Raw genomic sequence first — 19,534 nt, 5'->3', positions numbered from 1 at the left:
TCCAGCTCGAAATCGGTTTTCAAGTCCGAGGCCGTAGGCCGAGGACTAGAAAAATTTCATTTTCTGCTCTAGGTGCGAAATATACTATTTTCAATAGTTTCATCATGAATTTTCATAATTAAGATATCATATTTTGTTAATTAATTATTAATTCTACATTGTTAAAAGACGATCTGGAAACAGAGCAAAGCGAGAAAGAGATAGCGCTATCCGCTTTGTTGAATGATAGACAAGGATAGTAATACCATTGCTAATCAAACACTGCCATTATAACGTGGACCTCACTATACAATCCTTTCCGCATCCAGTAATCCGCTCCTTTCCGTGCTGTATTTATACAGCTCTCCACTCCAGAATCAAATCGCAATGTCCTGTTGAGTGCTGGCACCTGGCGGCGAACTATGGAAGCAGCAAGTTTCAGTGAACTGCGAGATCAACAGACTTGTCAGTTGGCAAAGAGAGGTCGTTGTGTCAGTTGTCGTGTTCGCTTTTGGACGTTTCAGTGCTTGAAATAGAATTATTTGTGTGCTTCTGTGTTTTCGTTACAATTTCTTGGATAATACACTTGTTCCAGACAACGTAAGTAATAAATTTCTGTTGGTTTTAAACATTATTTAAAGTTATTCTAGTCTTAAATTGAAGATCTATTTATTTTCTTGTTGCGTTCAACTGAAAGGTACCTGAGCGTGTCGAGACTTGTTCTGTCAGATTTGCAGGTTATCATAGCGAAAAGTGCATTCTCTCCGGCAATTTCGCATTTTTTCCCATAAATATCAAATATTCCAACAATACAACATAGATATTCTAGTCTATGTCAATCTAACTTAAATGTTAAATTAAATTGTCATGAAAATAGGCTATATTATTCCTACACTTTGAATTATAATTTTGCCAATAAGATTTTGTGTCCACAAAAACTTCCAGACAAAATATTCGTTGACATAGCATTTCTGGGCTTTAAAATTTGTTTAAATTTCATGGTTGAATGGTAAGAATGTTACCGGTAGCTTCCAGAAAGTTTTTAATTTGTTTGAAAAAGGTACAGTATCTACCTACTTTATACTAACTTATTCAAAATTTGAATGGATTATTAAGTTTCCGTAGCCTATCATTCGATAGGTGACTTGATGAAATGTTGAAAAATGTATTTTTGTTCTAACATAATGTTATTGTTCGTAACTTGCAACCCGTAAGTAATCCAGTAAGTTGAGCTTTCTGTGGACCTAATTATTGGATGCTGCAGATTATTGCAATTTTGCTAGAAAAACAATTTCAGAATATATGGAATTCAAGCTTACTAAGTTGAGTAGCCTAAATTTCATTTACGATACTCAAGTATAGATTCGCATCATCACTGCAATTTGCTGTTTTTTCTCTTATTTCATTTCAACGTGAAGTTGACACTTTTAGGAATAGCATGCAAAAATCTTCCTTTCCTTGGCTAAGTAGCTCTTACAACTTCACTTTAAATAATCTACCTACTAATAGGAATTTTGAATATCCATTAAAAGTTCAATCAACTGTCATTCTATCTACCGGTACTAATATTTCTTAGTCTCAGTCTCAGAAGGTTTTTAATTTGTTTGAAATAGGTACAGTACCGTACCTACCTACTTTATACTAACTAGATTTTCGCGTCTACTTGATACGAAAGTATCAAGTCTACTACTCAAGTCTAATATTTCTTTTGATAAAAATAGTAATGGAAATTATTGTTGTTGTTCCACCATCTAGATTTTCTATTTTATCCATCTACTCGTAATATGAATGCTGGATGCTTCTTGATGTTCATAATTTATTGAACAATCTAAGAACAGTACTTCCTTGCTAAAAATGCATAAAAATATAACTTATGCTTGCTCATTCAGTTGTCAAATTAAAAGAAAATCCTCTCCCACATAAATCTGCTTCATTTCATAGAATATGCTTATTCTTGACTAGATTTACACCCGTCTATTTTTTATCACCCTAGCTTATGAGTTATCTCACACATGAAATACTCATTGCATAACTAGACCTAACTACTGTGTAAGACGTGAGTGATTAGGTTGAAAGTATCGCATCCGTTTGATAAGCATTTTTGACTGATATGTCTTCTAATTCCTAACACCGGCACCGTAACTATGCAGTAGAATAGTTCAACAGCCTCAGCTTCATGCAGAGAGTATTATAGTATAGAATATTACATTTGGCTCCATCACTATGTTCAAGTCTACTAGTGTTGGTGACCGTTCAAGGGCTGGACGACATGAGAAAAAGTTTCCAGCACAGAATGTTTATATCATAATTATTATTAAACGAAAATCCCAATCAAATGCTGTTAATCACCCAGAAGACTTCTGCTACTGCAAATATGCTACTGCTGTTTACAACAGGGTAAACAGCTAGATGGAAATTCGATGAGTGTTACTATACGAAAATTGTTTGTCAGCCCGGGAATTCATTAATTATTATTAGCATTTGAACAAATGCAATTTCCAATTTATTTCCTTCTGTAGAATGTTTAAATCATTTAAAGTTATAAAATATACAGTAAGTTGAAGATAATCTTATTTGTGAGAGAGACACTCTGCGATTCAGCAAGTGCTTTCAAATTCAACTAAGCTACAAAGATTCAGTGCTACATTAATCCAAAAATGACTTGGTTTTAAAATACGGTAATTCACTAATCTGCGGAGACAGAGAGCATTGTAGGTACCATAGACTAAGTAAATAAGTGAGATCTGTGATTGTACATTCATATTCCTCTTGTGGACTTTTTAGTATACTCTCCATCAGTCTGTCCGAGTTTTATTCTTTATTTTGACACTGAATCTTGGCCGGATGAGTGGAGTAATTCCATTTCTACTCAGCCAAGGCTCTAATTATCTTGTCTGTCCAGCTAGCATTGCCAACCATTTTTCTTTTTCTCTTTTCACGTGAGTTTCCTGTTGTGCTTCACCCGAGATCTCGGTGCCTGATAAGTTTGACATGAGAATAGACAAAGATTTATTGGTTTTCTCACCTGGGTACTGGAGTTGAAGATGTAGGATATTTAAAATTTGGATTGGATAATGGATGGGTGATTCAAATAGTTGAAATACTGACGTTGAAAATATAGAATATTCAAAATTTGGATTGGTTAATGGAAGGGTGATTCAAATAGTCTCTTCAGAGAAATATGTGTTTGAAGCTTTGTCAAAATTAAAATGTCATTCAGTTATAGGAAACTATTTTTCTTTTGATTTGCCATAACTGCCGGTTTACTGATCTTCAGTTATACTCTCCATAAACCAGTGATAAATTCAGTACTTGACAATTTTTAGGCTTGAACAAAATCTGTCCTGCCAAAATTATGATTTGAGAGATTTACAAATTGACTCATTCCTCTATCCTCATGTGTTTTTTGTAATTTATCAAGGTTGAAACAACAGTTTTGATATAAAAATACGCTTCACGCTATTAGGGTTTTTTTATTGAGTGAATTCATATTTCAATGGCATTCCAGTTCTCATTTTCTACACATTTTAACAGTTTATAATTTAAAGAAAAATTTTATAGTTTTTGGAAAACTTAATCAGTTCTATATCGAGTCAATTGTCAATTTTTATGGTTAGCAAAAGAACATTTATTAATCAGCATTGGTAAGTTTTTGATTTTTTAGGTTCCCCAGAAATATTTTCGTTAAAATGATGGATTCATTTTGAATTTAAAAGAATATTTCAATAGTTTTGGCAAAAGAAACTTGGAAAATTTGTTCGATTCCCAAGGGAACGAACATGATGTGTTAGGTATGTTGACTTCATGAGAAATTCTTCATCAAGAATTGATTCCTCGATCAACCGCTCTCAGAACTCAGAAGTGGTTTTGAATGAAGAGCTGATTAGTGAAATTGCTCTTGATACCCTTTTAAAAATTACCCTTTATTCATTTGATTGAGCAAAATACAAACGGATACGATCATGGTCTAAATTCTAAATGGTCCAGAGTAGGTTACTTTCAACTGCAGTAGGACAATCATCATGAGAAAGCGATGATGATCATCTTGATGATGATGAACGTGTTAATAACCTTGACATTTTAGGATGCTCTTCTTCTTCTTCTTCCATTTCTCCTCAACTGGTGCGCTGGAGCCAGTTATTAGAGATATCACTTTTTACGAGTGTTTTGTGTTCAGGTTTTCCTGAAGTCTCCTCACCGTTATGGAAATCAGCTTGTTCCCACAATCACTAAAATGTATTCAAATATTGAAATTCAAACACAGTGGTAACATAACTCGTTCGACAGACAGACAGACCTTGAGCAAGTTTTATGATCGATTAGACGATTGGACTCTTAACTCCTTTTTACTTTTCTTTTTTGATTCAGATTTCGTGACAGGGGGTATTTAAAGTTGTCATTCTTTTTGTAGCCTATACTACCTTCCATCATTTTCTATTCTTGTGGGTAGCTTTTCTTATTCTCTCTTTCATGCTGTTTATAATGTCAATGTCGTGGACCTTTCTTTTTTTAACTCTGTTCAGCTATGCTTGAAAGGATAAGGCACCTGAAGATGATACCGGATTAGACAATTCATGAAAGGCGCACGCACGCACACAAATGGAGCGAAAGTGTTGTTTCGTTGTGTTTGCGATTCGTGAACGGTTTGTTATGATGATGATACGTGACACCGAGTTCTGTTGCTCGAGATGCGTGATACAGGATACACAAACAGGTGGATTTGTTTCCTGGTGCTTTACTATGTTGATATCGTAGATAAATGAAGTATTTAGATAGATTAGATTGGAAAGGTCTATCTGTGGCAAGATATTCAATTATATCTGTATTACTTCTTTACTAGTAGTTCTGTAAACAGTAGACCTCACGCAGTATTCTCATCCATGGAATTGAATAAGGCAGTGGGAAATTTGAACAAAGTTTTGTGATGTGACCACAGGCTAGTTTCACCAACTATTCCAATTTAGTCTCAAATTCTTGTCTCAGATCATTTATAAACAAATTTCACCGTAAAGAAACTAGTAGTTCTGTGAACAGTAGACCTCACGCAATATTCTCATCCACAAGTACCTGATTGAAACTATAGACATTATGGAAATAGGCCTACAGCAATAGACTGGCTTCTACACATCTTCTGTGTAATCACTTGTCAGCTGATTCATGATGGATAATTCTATAGTCTGATTTTTACTCTAATATTGGCGTATGAAGGAGGCTCCTCTTTCCTTTTATATTATCCTTGAAATGCAAAATTTCCAAAAACCTTGTATATTAGTCGACGCGCAATTAAAAAAGGAAAATGTTTCACCGTAAATGCACATCATATAAACATTCAAACATTTAAGCTGCGTTTACACCAAAGTTAATAACAAAATGTTAATAACTTAATCCTTATAGATTATATTAGATTGAACATAACTTATCATACACATGATGAACATATGTGTTTGTCAAGCTCCGTTCAATCTAATAGAATCTATAAGGATTAAGTTATTAACATTTTGTTAATAACTTTGGTGTAAACCCAGCTTAAAACATTTAAACATTAAGAGAAATGCCAAACCGTCGACTTCATGAGAAATTCTTCATCAAGAATTGATTCCTCGATCAACCGCTCTCAGAACTCAGAAGTGGTTTTGAATGAAGAGCTGATTAGTGAAATTGCACTTGATACCCTTTTAAAAATTACCCTTTATTCATTTGATTGAGCAAAATACAAACGGATACGATCATGGTCTAAATTCTAAATGGTCCAGAGTAGGTTACTTTCAACTGCAGTAGGACAATCATCATGAGAAAGCGATGATGATCATCTTGATGATGATGAACGTGTTAATAACCTTGACATTTTAGGATGCTCTTCTTCTTCTTCCATTTCTCCTCAACTGGTGCGCTGGAGCCAGTTATTAGAGATATCACTTTTTACGAGTGTTTTGTGTTCAGGTTTTCCTGAAGTCTCCTCACTGTTATGGAAATCAGCTTGTTCCCACAATCACTAAAATGTATTCAAATATTGAAATTCAAACACAGTGGTAACATAACTCGTTCGACAGACAGACAGACAGACCTTGAGCAAGTTTTATGATCGATTAGACGATTGGACTCTTAACTCCTATTTTTACTTTTCTTTTTTGATTCAGATTTCGTGACAGGGGGTATTTAAAGTTGTCATTCTTTTTGTAGCCTATACTACCTTCCATCATTTTCTATTCTTGTGGGTAGCTTTTCTTATTCTCTACTTCATGCTGTTTATAATGTCAATGTCGTGGACCTTTCTTTTTGTAACTCTGTTCAGCTATGCTTGAAAGGATACGGCACCTGAAGATGATACCGGATTAGACAATTCATGAAAGGCGCACGCACGCACACAAATGGAGCGAAAGTGTCGTTTCGTTGTGTTTGCGATTCGTGAACGTTCTGTTATGATGATGATACGTGACACCGAGTTCAGTTGCTCGATATACGTGATACAGGATACACAAACAGGTGAATTTGTTTCCTGGTGCTTTACTATGTTGATATCGTAGATAAATGAAGTATTTAGATGGATTAGATTAGAAAGGTCTATCTGTGGTAAGAAATTCAATTATATCTGTATTACTTCTTTATTACCACAACTTTACAAATTGGGGTTCAAAAACCTTGAAAAATGCAACAACAGAACCCATAAAAACATATTAACAGAACTAGTTTCGATATTATTTATTTCTCACGTTCATTCTCCTCGGTGTAAACTCACCAATAGTTCATAAAATAATCTGGATTATTAATATATCTATTTTGGAAATCTAGTATAGCCTAAAAGTGGGGAAAATGAACCTGTTAGAAAAATAGATGAATTGTACATTTTCAGATTCAACTGTTTGCTATTTATTATATTAATAATCGTCACTATTCTCAAGTTTGAATGTAATTATTTGTTACATTTTATTGATTTACATTGGAAGGTAACAAAAAAGTATAGATAGAGGTAAGCATTAGGTTATCTGTTATCATTTCACTAGCTTACTAAGGAACTAAACTTTTCTAGTGATTTTCATTCCGTTTTCCATTTGTCACAGATTATGGTTAAGCCTCATCAAATTTCTTTAATTTGGCAAGAAAGAATGTCCATATTTTGTACTGATTGCTGTGTTTCAAGTGTTTATCATGTACAATGTCTATCATGTATGCTGGTTCGTTACCAAGTTTCTTATTTCTGAAATACAATCATTATCCATTGAAATTGATTATACATTCATCATTTTGTGTTCTCTGTTCTACTACTTCTCTGTAATACACTACTGTACTTGAAACCCCCCTTAACTGAGAAAACTTTCAACTATCAATGTTTAATTAAATCTAGTCAATAGAAAATTGTTTTTCTCATATTATTGCAATTATACTTTCATAATCTGTACAGTATTGAGGCGAAGTGAATGATTTTGTTTCATGTTTTTACGAAAGTTTTATTATCAATCTATCCAAATTTAAAATTGTTTGTTTTATTCTAATTTATATATTCAGATTGTGATTTGGTGTAGAAATTGAAATTGACACAACCTAGGCCTATGTATAATATTTGGACAATTTGAAACTAAATTAGGAAATTGGAGAAGTTTTGGGCAATAGCCTGTTTTTTTCTTTTCCGATCATTGTATTATTTGTGCTAACCTAATAAATAGATAAAATAAATTTTGGAAATCTTCAAAACTACTACAGTAAATTTTCTTTTATTCTATTTCGAGGCTATAAATCTCAGTCAAAGGAAAGCATTTAAGACCAGGAAGATGTTTGGAGACTTTCTTCACTTCTCCTGTTCTCATCATTTGAATCAGTTCGGTTACCCAATGTCAAGCAGTTGAAATCGTGGGTATTGATGGCAGATATGGTAACAGTTGAGTGAAACCAACGACAAGCTTGATTCTTCTATTTCTCTATGGTTGAACCCATAAAGCTTCCTTCCAATTTGAAACAATGCAAAGATGACAGATCTCTCCAATAACTTGTCTGCCTTCAGCGTGCTATCTAGATTCAATAAAACCGTTCAGTCTATGTCACTGCATCACTTGATTTAGTGGTTTTTGGCTGGATTGCCGTAGGAAGGTATCACGACGTACAACTTCCACTTTAATCACGATCTAGTATTGAGTAAATGAAAGTGAACTCACGCATGATACTGGTTGCATCTCTAGATTGTACCAACTTTATGGAAACTAGAATATGGTTCAGTTTCTCACGTTAATTAAATTACATGCATGCTGTGCTGTTCCTTTATATTTGTGTTCTAGGCCTACTGCGCAAGAAGAGATTGACCTGATTAAGTTGAGCATTCTCCTCAGTGTAAACTCACCAATAGTTCAATAGAATAATGTGGATTATTAATATATCAAGATTGGAAACCTAGTGTGAAAATGGGGGAAATGAACCTATTCTAAAAAAATAGATGCATTGTACATTTCCAGACTCAACGGTTTGCTATTTTTAAAATAGGTTCATTCATCCCATTCAAATACTTAATTTCCAATTCAGAATCATAAATTCTATTTGATTTCAATCGAGCATAAAAAATATACTTCTGAAGATATCTTCTAGAATGTACAGTATATCAATGATCGATAACTATTAATAGTGATCTAGCTCTTATTTCACCTGATTAATCAAGCAAAAACGTAGTTAACTTTTCAAGCCCAAGCTGAAATTATCCGTTATATGTTTGAATGGAGCTTCGGTGATTAGAAAAAGAGAGTCATATCACGACCTGAATTATTGGAAGAAAAATGTGAAGAGTTCAGAACATATTGATTAGAATTGATTAACATTGCAAAAAACGATGACAACATTAAAAAGGGAATGATAGAATAATTATGTGAAGGAAGTAAATGTTATTTTATCACCTCTGTCTCAAAAAATATGACCGTAATTTAAAGATGTTGCCATGAGGCTATAACAACGTGAACAGAGGCTCTTTATGAAAGCAGGCTACTCTATAATTAATTTTCCTAGTGAAAAATAGTTTTATTAGTGAAAAACAAACAGATACTCTTCTTCCCAAGGTTTCCATTTTACTTTTATTTTATCAATTAATTTTTCAGGCTATAACAGTCCACTAATAAGGTTTCTTTGGAATACTATATGATACAGATTCACAATCTATGGCAGCGCATTAACGTAATAATTTTTACCCGATACTCGACTGTTCTCAAATCTCAAAAAATAATATCATCGTTTGCTGTTATCTGTTATCATCGTCTCATACGAGCTTCCTACTTGCAAACGTAAGTGAAAGTCTTGACAACGAGCATTCCTGTGTACAGTCTCATCTATGCAGAAAGCGCTTCTGGCTTTCTTATCTACTTCTAAAGTTTGAGGCCTATTTTGTACCGCGAGACCCAAGATACTACGAAACTGGTAGGAACCAATTATGGGAGATGGGATGCTGTAGGCAGAAGGAGGAGGAGAAGGAAATGTTGAAGAAGGTGGGAAGAGTGTGTTGTTCAGAATAAAAATGATTAGACCATTTTTAGACTCGATCAGTTCTTATCCGAAACCTTAAAACGCCATGCAGCATTCTTGCAACCTTTTCAAAACACACCTGTCTTACCCTTTTGTTATCAATAATGTTTCGTATCTACTCTCTTTTCTATCATATCATGTTCATTCTCTCTCCTAGTATCTACTCTCTTTTCTATAATCTCAAGCTCTTTCTCCCTCTAATGTCCAACCAGGATCAACCTTCAACTAATCATTGTTCTCCTGCATTTGTCTCACTTTCACTCGTGAGTCCTTTGATAGCTCGATCTTTACCGCCATCCTACTCTCCGTCAATACCGTCTAGGCTAGTTCTAATTATAGATTTTATCTGAGTCCAAATTTCGTTCAAAACTGAAAGGTTAGCCCTTTCATCGTTCAAAACTGAAAGGTTAGCCCTTTCATCGAAACAAAAATCGTTTGGAAAGCCAATTGGAAAGCGGGAGAAGATTGGAAGGCGGGAGTGCTTTAATTGATTTGATTGAATTATTATATTGGTTCAATGAGTATGATTTTCGTTATATTTCACAGTAACCGTGGGGAGAGAGATCCAGTTGAAAGGTTATGAAAGCAGGCTGAATAGATTGACTTGGAGACTGTTAGTTTGTGGGTGGTAGTATCTCTAGAATTTCTATGTAGTGGATTGTTGAATCTCTTGTCTCGAGTCACATTTTGTACAAGTAAATCAGTAAGAATCAATAAAGCTTCGAGCTAGAATAAGTTATTGGTAAGTTATTGAAGTAATAAGTGAGATACAGTAAGGTACAGGGCAAGGTACAGTAGTATTACGTTATTGGTATACATATAAGCAACCTAACTTCTTATATAAATCTAGCTTGGTTTATTGAGACGAGTGAGGATACCATTTGTTCATGGGAGTTGCTGGCTAATCTACTCTCATGGGATTAAGTTCTCATTATGTTTATTAAAGAGGACTGCAGTGCTTGTAGATTTTACTGTAGGCCTAGATCAAGAACCATTTTCTCAAGGATGTAAGATGAGTAGAATGCAAATTTGGAGATATAAATAAATTTACAGCCTAGAGTATTATATTAACCTGGAGTATTAAAGCTAAGATTTAAGATTAAGTTAAGATTTCAGGTGGATGAACTAAAACATTAACCATGCAATCTTGAAGAGTCCCTCAAATTCATTGAAGAGAAATTCTGTGCATGCTAACGATATTGCATTGTAGATAAACGATTTTGAATTGAATCAATTTACGTAGGATGAATGATGACCTAGGATTCTGAAAAATATAGATACGAAAACTTTAATCTTCAATATCTTGAATCAAACTGTTTGTTTCTCGCTCAAAAGGTGATTTCCAAGATGCGTTGATTTTGTTATAGATAATTGTTAAGCACTGTTTCAATTCGACTGGAGAATGAATATCTTCTCAACCAAAATTAATTCTAGATCATCTGAAATGCAACGATATTTATTGTACAGCAATAAATAAAACAAAATATTCGTAAGATTAGCATTCTGAATAGGCCCTTACCAATTGAATGCTAATTCTATTATTTCTCTGCTGACTCTCCGCATGTCACCTTCTAGCCTGCTCCTTTTTGTCATTGTTTTCTCTCTCAATCCATCTACTTTCCTCCTCCATCTAGTGTGAAAGTAAAACACTATCACCATAATCACAGCATAGGCATTCAAATCTATAAATGTATGTCACTGCAAATCAATAACTGAAATAATAATGTCACCCAAAATATATAGATATATGAGTATATTCTACTGCAGTGAAATTATTATCAATTACTGTGATGTATAGTTATATTTCAAGTTGTCAACCTTGATCACAATAAGAATAGCGTGTATAATGGTGCAGTTATAATGTGGAGTAGAAAGTAGTCACTAAATCAGTTATTATCACATATTGGGCTCGTGCTTTTTGCATCTAAATATACTATTATTTAGAGTCGTTTGGAACTGCACAATTTTGGGTGGGGCCATTTTTCTAGATTGAGTTATTACTGGTTCAGCCTGGAATGGAGATAGAGTTCCTTGAGTTTGATGAAGGAATGTTATAAAACATTTCAGAACTCAACATTTTAATTTGGATTTTCGTTTAATAATTATTATTAATTTCACTTTTTGGGTAGTTGAGAATTTGATATTGTGGTAATTTGACAATTTCTTATTTTTTCTATTTAATTCTTAATTTATTTTATAGCCTATAGAATTTGTGATAAATTGGAACTGAAGCATGTAAATGATTAATAAAATTATGTTCTTCTAATTTCATAGTTCGAATTCGAATTCACATCAAATCCAATTCAATTCACAATTCAGTTCAAATTCCTAGTTCAATCCCAAAGTACTCAACTCATATTCCAAGAATGTCAAATGTTCTATTCTACGACTGTTGGAGTTTACAAAGTAAACTGACGGCTGTATGGGTACGGTATAATGGGTAAGCCCATAATGGGTAAGTTCAATTCTTCGTGGGTGAAACCAGGAAGGTTCTCTAATTGATTATAAAATTATTGATTGAGAATGTAATTATTGCTATGACGTTAAAGTTGAGCTTCATTATTAATATTGAGAGTGCACTGGGATTGCATGATTCCCGTTAGTTATAGCGAGATTGACTTCTAACTGTCAGTATTGCTTCAATGAGTAGCATTGATGTCATCTATTAGGAATGCTGACAGTGTGTAGTGATTCCCATCACAGAAGATGCGCACGCAATGGTTGGGATAGACAACGTTCACCCTTTCTGGAAAAAAGAGAAAAACACTGGAATCAATAATAGAGTTTGTTACCTCCAGTAGAACCGTTATGTACTTGTATTTAGTTGAATACTTTGTTGAGGCTCTAGTAAGGGGACGATCCTTGGAAGGTAACCAACCTATCGATTGTGTAGAAATGTACTGAGACCAATTATTTCTAATTTAGACTAATAATTATTGGTAAGTAGTCAAGTTGGATAACTTCATGTAGTTCTGTTTTGCAAGGTAAATTTTCTATTCTGTTTAGGTAACTTGATAACTTATGACAACTGTTGTTATAGTATCTTACGTAACAAGGGTGGGAAGGGTCCTTTTACAGGCGAGAATGATTTTCTAGTTGAGGCGTTAGCCGAGAAGAATAATTGAGAAATGGAAAGCATTGTGCTGACGTTACTACATGCATTCTATAAACATAACCTAGTTTACAAATTCAGAATCAGGAATTTTGTGGAAGTTGACAAAACTTCCACCTGGAGCGCTGAAGGTGGCTTTTTTGTATCAGTTTTTCTGTTCCTATTTCGTAACTAGGAAACATACTCGACTGTAAAGTAGACAAATTATGGTTTACAGTAGAGTATGCTGTAATGAGAATCATATATTTATTTTCCTCCACCTACTATCAAAAGTCTCATTTTACACCCTGGAATCGAATACTAAAGTACTACTTTTCCTCCCATGGGACTAAAAATAATTCCCAGCGGGAAAAGTGATCACTTTTACTCCCAAGGGAGTAAAAATAAACCCATAAGATTAACATGGGAAGAAGTCCGACAACGCCGCGATTGAAGAATGAGGAATGTGGCAACACTGTCGTGGTCGGTAGAGGAAAAGTAAAAGAGCTCTATTTCGATCTTTGGAATATTTTAGCTCTAGGAAATAAGTAGCTCTATTTCGATTGTTAGGTTATGTTCAACCGTTGGTGGATATGAAAAAGTACACACCTCTAACGTCATCGGCATCTCTACGAGAGCGTTCATCTAAAGGTACGTTTTCGTTTATGCGAACTTTTCCGCAGTCGACGACGGCAAGCATTGTTGACATTCATATTGTCCAAATTTCAAGTGTGCTAAAACAGCTGATTAAATAACTTTTTCATTATTTGTCTTTATTAATAAAGAAATAAACATTTTCAATAATATCAAAATATTGCCATTTAAAAGTATAAAAAAGTATAAGCTCAACCTGCTCCATTAAAACATAATTTAACATAATCTTTTAAGTTATGTAGACAGATTGAAATCTACCCAATCTGAGATTCTCTCCCTGTCATGGTCGACGACGGCATTTACGCATAAACGAAAACCCACTTTAACAGAGACGACTGAGCGTGTCTGCACAGAAAACAAGATTGCAGGTTATGTTTTTTCTTGGTTACCTACTAAGATCTTCGAAATCCGCTACCGGTATTGTAGAAGTTATTTTCGTTTTTATAAAATGGAAAGTGAGAGTGATGAGGTAGATGTAGTAAAATTAAGTAAGATGTAGTAAAATTATTCATTGTTATAGGTATTGGTGTAGGTGGAGGAAAAATGTTGTGTGCATCACGGGACTAAAGTACTTATTCTCCCTCAGGGAAATTGTCGCCCTCGGCTACGCCATCGGGCGACAACAGTTTCCCTCAGGGAGAAAAAGTTGCACTTTAGTCCCTAGATGCACAAATAACTATTGTTCTGCAAACAGCTGTTTACCGGATTGATGTCATGCATGGAAAACAGCTGGAATTGAATGACTATGACAAAAATTATTATAAAATCATGCAATATTATAGTATGAAATTGAAACATTGCTACATTGAACTCTTCATTGAAATGAACAACAAAACAAACAGATAAATCTCAAAAAACAATTGTCATTTATGTCATATCCTTTAAAATTAGATCCTTTCAATTTGTTCAACTTTTTCTTGAAACATTGAACTATTCACTAAAATAAATAACCAACGATTAAAAACAAATATAATCAACAAATCAATAATCAAAAAACAATTATTAAAAAAATAATAAAAAAATTAAAAAATAATAAAAAATAATTCTCACACTGGCGCACAAGGAATCTTCCTTTTGCCGGTGTTTTTGCCTCACCTACTGTACTTATGCATGTGATCATAAATTGAATCTTCATTTTAAAACTATTATTTATAATATAAAGGATATCATTTCGTTATTATATCTAATTAAATAAATGTATGTATCTTGGTTTAAGTGCAGTAGCATATACTTATATTTATTTTTTGTAAAGCTTTTTTGTATTTTGTTTTTGGCAAATAAATTCATTCATTCATTCATTCAATTAGAACGTGATCTCCTTTCAAAACTTGGATCCTTACAATTGGTGGCAATATTTTTCTGTTATCATGCCAATATCATGAAATCTATGTCATCCTTAGTAAGAAATCACTGTAGCCTTCCCAAAATTCTGGAATAAATACGATACAAATAATTGGCGAGTCCCCTGTTGGTAAAAATATGGTACAATGCACCTTGGGCATAGCTGGATGTCTCATTACCGTTCACAGTGAGCTACTTTCATTGAATAGTATTTTCATTCTACCTTGCAAGGTGGAAATACACCACAATGAATGCATGGCTCTTTTATCTTTCAACTTCCTTTTCACTCTCCATGTACAAAACGACGTCGTTTAGCTTTCTCTCCTGTAGTAGAGAATTTATTCAATTCGTGACAATTTGTCAGTGGCCCATTCTGCGGTTGCGGGTGTCCTAACTCAATTTACTTTCATCATACTGTTTTGTTTTCTGTTTCATTTTCATCCTCAAATTTATACCAGCAACGTAAACAACCTGTATGACTACCGTTTTTTTTTTTTTAGATTTGCGGTACTCTGCTCCTGTAATTTATTATTCAATTACCTGGTGAATTTTGTCTCCTAATAAGCAGCAAACTTTTGCAGAATCAACTAGTCTTTGTTCGTGTATTTTTGCCTGAAACTCAATTCTCGTTAGGTCAGTTTTCAAAATTATTCTTTGAAAGCTGAGTTTTAGTTTAGTGTAGTGGGTGTTGAAATTATGCCATTTAACTAGCGACTGAACTGCTATTAGTTTTTGAAATGAGGTAAATTGAAATGATTCACCAAGGTAAATTGAATGGATTGAATGAAAAGTGATGAATCAACATTTTAGACGAATTACCTGAGTTGGCAAATTTCGACTTGTATTCAAAATAACCTACATTAATCCTATAACAGAGATCACATTCATTTTCTTAATTTGGTATTGGTAAACAATGTACAAGTTTTTGACCCCATGAAATTACTTCATTGCATAATATTTTAATATGAATGAGAGAATGACTAAATGACTTCTATAATCTGATACTCAAAGTCTCTACTCGGAAAGTAATCAGCATTTTATTGAAATTTCAAAATTTTAATATTGGATCTAATATTAATTCAATTCTACAAATTGCTTCAGTGTATTTGTATTTTTTCATTTCATTTATTGTATAAAGCACTATCATAATATATATATTATAGAATATATAATTTATTATGACATTGGAGGAAAAACGAGGCTGAACCTGTACTATTTCTCTCCAAAAGTTTTGATAGAATGTTAATGTTGTCCAAAAGTTAAGGTTATGTAATCAATCTCACACTGCTTCGTCACTTGATTTTTGGTCCAGGAATAATTATTTGAAAATTTTAAATTTTGAAGGTTGACATAATACTCTAAATAAATCACACAATGTATCACAATAGAACATGTATGAATATTATACTTACAGTAATAAATGAGTAAATATAAATAATAATTCGAAATATTTGACGTATTGAATACTTATATCATAAATAATGCATTAACAAATACTGTTATTGAATCTAGATAGGGCTGATAGGTATATGGGGTACGATCTAAATGGGAGATTTTAATATGAGAAAGATAAGTACAGTAAGGACTGAATATGGATACAGAACATGGTTGAAATGTCGTGTAATGGAAAGATGAGAGAGGTCAACGAGAGGAAGAAAGATGTATCTATGAGATGCGATAAAACGTCTTTCGTCGATTAAAATCTAGATAAAAGATTCGACTCGTCCAGCCTTGTGTTTGCCTCTCTTCTCTTCTCTCTTTTTCTCTCCTCTCCTCTTCTCATATTTTCTGTTCTCTTCTCAGCGGTGGTTGCTTCTCTTCCAACCTAACCGGTACCTGGTTCCAGTCTCTCATGTTGATAAATGGCATAGAACGTTATAGAAAAAATTATACGCTACAAGTCTGCAGCCAGTTTATAAGTTCTAGGTAGTGATTCAGAAAGAATTCACCACGTCGAGAAGTCGGAGCAGCTGAAGAACGGTTTTTGACCCTGTGTCAAGGTCACGATGCTGAAAAATGTTCTCGAATAATGGTAATAGTAGTGATAATAATAATCTTCATCCAGCCCTTGCTTGCCAATTTATCATCCTGTACTTAGTGGCGATATTTTCTCGTCCAACAATAACGATGTTTACAGTTAACTGACTTTTCCTTAATACACATTCATGATATTAGCATGTTTACAATGTATTGGGATGAAATACTCAAATTTTAGGACATTGAGATTGCAGAGTTTGATAAGGAAATTCACTATCAGGTTTATGAAAATGTTTCAAAAATTTGTTTTATCAAAAATCACTATAATCGACATAACTTACCTAGTTCCTTGTGGTTCGGAAATCCCTTGAAATTGTTGGATCATCAACCTTTTTTCCTCTATAAAACTAATACCAGAGACAAGCAATATCTTATGCTTATGCTTATCCTTTATCTATGCTAATATCGAATGCACTAAAACTTCTGAAGGGTATTCAGTATGATATGGACCTATATTTTTTCGGATGTTGCCCACATGAGCTTCTTGCTTGTGCGTGGGTAATGGAGAGTGCGAGGGTGATTTGATGACATGATGAAAACTCCATGTCTACCGCGGGATTCGAACCCACCACCAGGTACCGATAGTAGACTGAAGGGCGCAACGTCTCAGCTAACCTGGCTGGCTCTTCCATTTAGTATTCCAATTAATAATATCAGGAGTTACACGGGACCATAGTTTCTATGATAATAAAACTGTAGCAGTTCACATAATTTATCTCAAATATATTATATTAGTCGCATTTTGTTATTGAGAGAAGAAAAATTGAATTTCAACTCAAATAGTAGGGTGAGAACCTTGTTTAAACCTTGTTTAGGGCGTCTTTATCACCTACTACGATTAAAAACCAGAACAATTGATATATGTTCATGACATGTTACATGCCACTTGAGCTCTGCTCAGATTTGTGGCTTCACGTAACAAATAACAATAATATTAATAATAAGGAGTATCTCAAAGATTTTTGCGTAATTTCATCATTGTTATAAGGTATTTCTAATTCCAAAAATAAACAAAACATGGATTCTCTACAATTTCATTGTAATGATGTAATTAGATACTTTTTATTATACGATTTCATGTGTTTTTGTTGATCATCATTATAATAGTGTAGGTATTTCACTGAGGGAAAGCTTTTTAGTTCAATCTTCATTGGCTGAAGCCACAAACTATGATTTGATATGTATAGGTTCTTGTTTGGATGTTTGGTCAAATAGAAATCTCCATTGTTATAAAATCAATGATTTCAGTTTGATCATGATTCACTCTCGAACTGTGCAAAATCGACAAAGGACGATGTTTTTCAAGCCTAACATTCGAAAATGGAGATGAATTGAAAATCGAATAAGGTGTGAACAACGAGCATTCAGAAAAATGCGAACTGATAGAATTATGAACGGGTGCCAACTGACCAGCAGTTTTCTACTGTCTGTGTAAAATTGTTTGAATAAAATTCTGAGGTTTTTCTTATCTGTGGCATATCACGCTAGATTAAAAACGCATGAAATCGCAGTGAGAGAAGATTGAGAAAAAATTGGCCCAATTAATGATGAGTGGGGAAAGTTATGCATAGAAAGTGAGACAGAGAGGACAGTGAGTGAGGTGTGTTGGCCCCGTTTGGATCCACCTGTTGCGGCCAGTGCACGATCTAGTCATGCGCAGAAGCGTTTGCGCATGTCTTGGTGTGCCATGCATTATTTGAAAATACGGTAAACGACCGTACAGCAAAAACGCCGGTCGAATTTCACGCTGAACATGATGCATTATTTGAAAATACCGTGAAAATGTTCGGCTATTTTGGGCGGAGAGAAGTTTAGGAAAGTGCTGGGAAGATTGGAGAGAGAGAGAGAGAGAGAAATGTTTCTTGAGGGAGAAGGATGAGAAAATAGAGATTAAGGAAAAAACAAACATTATGGTAAATAGGTAGGTATATTCATTGAAGGAATAGAGTTTATTTACTGATAAAAGTGTATAACATTGAAATTAAAAAGTAAGAGCAAGAAGAGAATAAAATAATAAAGAAGACATGCTTGAAGAAAATAAAGATGGATAATTAAAAATTGATGCATATAACAAGGATAAATGTGTGAAGGATAGAAATACGGAAAACAGTGTCTGTGTACTGTTCAGGATAGACTTATGAAAGCAGTAAATGAAAGAGTAAAGGATTAAAGGCCGTATATAGAAGTCAAGGAACGTGTCAAAAGTAGATATAAAAGAGTGTTGAAGGTCGAAGTTTGACCTTGTCAGATGACCTTGAAATAAGGAAACCCTGTTATTAATTGTTATCATGTTAGCAATCATTAGCAATAAACGTTCTCCCTACTTTAGATAGTGCATGAATGTTTTAGGCTGTCGTCTCATGATTTTCGCTATTACTTGATTAAGATGTTAATTGAGCGATCAGTTTGTACTTGCAAAATTGGTAAAATAGTAAGTGGTAGTGGGGGTTCATGAGTGAAATTATTGTTTCTGATTTCACTAAAAATTTGAAGCCTTTCTCTTCTGGCGAGATGTACCAGTTAAATTTTATTGAACTGATTTTCAATTTTATCACTTGATTAAGATGTTAATTGAGCGATCAGTTTGTTTTAATACAGTACTTGCAAAATTGGTAAAATAGTAAGTGGTAGTGGGGGTTCATGAGTGAAATTATTGTTTCTGATTTCACTAAAAAATTGAAGCCTTTCTCTCCTGGTGAGATGTACCAGTTCAGTTTTATTTTTCAACTTATGATTCACAAATTAGCAGTTTTATGATAGTTTTTCCCCAGGATGTTTTACAGTATACATATGATGGATGATGCATAATTTTCCCCACGATGATTCAGGATTTCTACAAGATTTAGGATGATGCAGGACTCATTCTGTATTTGGATTTATTTGTGTTGTGTCAACTCAGTATAAATTTGAATACTTTTATAATATCTCCTTCACTACAAC

At 33.8% G+C, this 19,534-nt stretch overlaps 1 protein-coding gene across 5 annotated transcripts in view; it reads left to right on the top strand.

Moving 5' to 3' along the window:
- The first annotated feature begins 442 nt into the window (after positions 1-442).
- The window catches only part of LOC111054515 (uncharacterized protein DDB_G0284459-like), a 316,682-nt gene continuing 297,590 nt past the window's right edge, over positions 443-19,534 (top strand). For all 5 annotated transcript variants that reach the window (XM_039432095.1, XM_039432094.1, XM_039432092.1 and 2 more), the window contains exon 1: positions 443-579. The gene's annotated coding sequence lies outside the window, so the exon portion shown is untranslated. The remainder of the gene's footprint in view (positions 580-19,534) is intronic.

Source organism: Nilaparvata lugens, chromosome 7 (genome assembly GCF_014356525.2).
Source record: "Nilaparvata lugens isolate BPH chromosome 7, ASM1435652v1, whole genome shotgun sequence".
Classification (NCBI taxonomy): Eukaryota; Metazoa; Arthropoda; class Insecta; order Hemiptera; family Delphacidae; genus Nilaparvata; species Nilaparvata lugens.
Note: the sequence above shows the minus strand (reverse complement) of the source record. Positions and strands in the feature narration are given on the sequence as shown.